The sequence below is a fragment of the Cyprinodon tularosa genome, unplaced genomic scaffold, assembly GCF_016077235.1.
Source record: "Cyprinodon tularosa strain WSP-4 unplaced genomic scaffold, ASM1607723v1 ctg1160, whole genome shotgun sequence".
In the NCBI taxonomy this organism is placed as follows: Eukaryota; Metazoa; Chordata; class Actinopteri; order Cyprinodontiformes; family Cyprinodontidae; genus Cyprinodon; species Cyprinodon tularosa.
The window spans coordinates 19,717-22,738 of NW_024037960.1; the positions used below are offsets into that span (position 1 = coordinate 19,717).

Sequence of the window (3,022 nt, forward strand, 5' to 3'; positions counted from 1 at the left end):
CAGGTTTTTTGTTTTTTTGTCAATTTAATTGTTGAATTTTGATGTTAATGTTGCCTTAAGTTCGTTTGCCTTGAATCTTGTTTACAACCTGACTTGTTAAGTTGTCAATCTTGTGATTTCTCTTATCACATTGGATGATGTAAACTGAATACCCAATCAGATGTGTTAGAGGGCGGGATCTAGGTTATAGCACTCGGTTACTGGGTTTGCCTGAGGAGGCTATTCATCAGAGTTAAAGCTACAGTGTGTAATAATTACAGGCATATAAATTCAGAAATTTAATATATTATACATAACTATGTTATTTATCATCACCTATGAGCTCAGCCTTTTAACCATAACATTTGCGTTGCCTTAGAATTCGTTATTTATAATTACATAGGAGCGGGTCTCGCAGCCATGGAGGCTGACATCTTTGCGCTACGGCAGCGCAGAGGCAACAAACTAGCGATTGCGAGATCTCCCATGACGCTCGAAAATAACTACGGCAAGTTGAGAGAGATGAACTGAGACGGTACTGAACAGTAGATGGCAGTATTATGCCTGAGAAGCGTTTAGTCTGCCTGAAACCAAAGAAGAAGAAGAAGCAGGTATACTGCGCCTCGGTAACAAGAAAGGTAAACAAGGCGGCAGGCGTGAGTGACTTTGCAAACTGTTTGGCACTTTGTGGCCAAACATCAGACGAATGGAGGATCATGCCTACTCTGTATCACAACGAAAAGCGGCGGACATCGAACCCCCGTCATCTAAGAAGCGGAAACACGACGAGAATAAACGCAAGAGTGACAAGAAACGACAAAAAACACGGATCAACATTGGCACGGCATTTACACGATGGAAGTCACTGATGGAGGAAAAAGGTTTTCAAAGTGACGCTCAAGTTGCCAGTTTTCTCTTGGACAGGTAATTAATCCTATACACACAATTGTCTAATATCACTGCAGTTTTTGGAGTACAGGATGCTCAGACCTGTCTAAAACAATAACATGCTGCGTGATGATGCTGTTACTCTCCAGTATACTTATTCAGCAACGTCCCTGACGTTTCACAGGTAATGATTCAGTAATTTTCTGTAAAATAATTTTCTGGATATATACCTCGGTTACTTCTCTCCGGCTCCTTTGGAGATCTTCAAGCCTTTCCTCCTCTGCTCTCACCCCGCTGGCTCCCCTCTCTCGCCTGGCCCCAGCTGCAGGCTCACCCCGGCCTCTCTGCCCTCTTCCTTTCCCTCTTCCTTGCCTTGTAACCCCCGTGCCACAAACAAGACTTGGACTCTGTAAACGGGGAATATATATTCTTCCAGCGAACACAATCTCGCTGTTAAACTAATGACTACAATTACTTCGTCTGTTTATATCACCATGCAAAGCAGCTCACCAAAACGTCACAACGACGTAGAAAAAATAACGGGTATATTTATTATCTTAAGTCTACATGAAATCTATACCCTACACAGACTAATGAAATACTATCTGTAAAATTATCTATGTAAACAAACCTCATCACTTGAGAAGGTAGGTGATGCGGACGTCGTGGAAGACATTTTGTCCCGTAACGCTCGCCGTACTGTTGGGGGGGAGAAGCGGTGGGGGGGAGACGTTCATGTTGCTGCAGTCTGCAGTCTGACCGCTAGATGTCGCTGAAAATTAAACACTGTAGCTTTAAGGGGATAATCATTAAAAAATAGCCGTGGATGCAGAGTCTACGTTCCTGTTTTTGGACTGTTTACCCTTTGATGAGTGAGTACTCGATATATGATGATTTTTGTGCATAGACGGAATGTGTAAGTGCATAAAATGTATCATGCTAATCGCTAGTTAGCATGTTAGCATTTTACCGCGAGTTATTAGCAGCTATATATGCTAAGTATATAAGCTCTTGACTTAATTTATGGAACTAAATAGCCACTTCTAATGCACAGTGGACCGGGAGGAATTCTCTGGACTCTTCTGCTGTGGATAGACCTGTCGCAGTTTCTTCAAGGTGTACTTCCAACTCTCGAGTGTGAAGATAACTCCAACCAAGTTGAAGAGTTTCAGTTTGGCATGGACATGGCTTGACCTCCATCAGATCTCGTACCTATTCCAAAAGGATTTTGTGAGTAAGCACGTGCATTTTATTTTCTGCTTGTTCAACAAGTGAAGCGGCCTTTTTCTGTTTTCTGGTCCCAACAAACCCAAGCAACAACCAGGCCTGCAACGGTTTATTAAATCTGAGCTCAGATAAATTACGTATCTGGACTGGTTAAGGGAAGAAATTTATAGAATATCATTTTCTAAATTGTTATTTTGAGTCTGTGAAGACATTTGAAGTATTGTAAGTGTACTGAGACACTTTAAAAAAAAACTTGGACATTTTCTTTTCAACATTTTCTCTTTTATTTTTATTTTTTTTCCCCGAATCATAATTTAAGTTTTTACTAAAATTTACCCATATATTTAAATTTATTTGTGTTGTGTCATAATTATTTACCAAGATTTAAAAGTAATGGTTGCATTTAAGGATAGGAAAAGGAAAAATAAAAGGGGTTAAAAGATAAAATCATTATTCTTAGTGGGTTTAAATACAGAGTTGCATATATAAATCCTGCTAAGTGGAGGCACCGTCAATATCAAAAACTCTAAATTACTACATACAGTTAAAAGACTATTTACTATTATTTCTCCTGTTTAACAATATTAGTTGTAAGTAACGTACCCAGGGCCCCACCTATAGTAGTACCATAACATTAATACAGAGTTAATGCCTAACTACTTGGGTTGGGTGCTACACATGTCATCACTGGTCAGATCAGGGAGGGGACCAGAGAAAATTATGCAGTCCGACATTTTTTTGGCAACCTTACACACCGAAGCAACACTAATTTTAGTGACCTCCGATCAGCGTAACCGGGTGTCATTACCACCAGCCTGAATAACAATCTTATTGTATTTAACCTTATCCTTAGCCAGCAGTTTCAGGTAGGATTTGATGTCGCCCGTTCTGGCCCCCGGCAAACATTTGACTATGGTCCCTGGTGTCT

The 3,022-nt window shown here is 40.4% G+C and overlaps 1 long non-coding RNA gene across 1 annotated transcript; it reads left to right on the plus strand.

The window, feature by feature from the left end:
* Nucleotides 1-1,667: 1,667 nt before the first annotated feature.
* LOC119798047 lies at nucleotides 1,668-2,346 on the plus strand. Its single transcript, XR_005282657.1, has 2 exons — nucleotides 1,668-1,739; nucleotides 1,922-2,346. It is a non-coding gene; the product is annotated as an uncharacterized LOC119798047 (long non-coding RNA).
* Nucleotides 2,347-3,022: the final 676 nt, after the last annotated feature.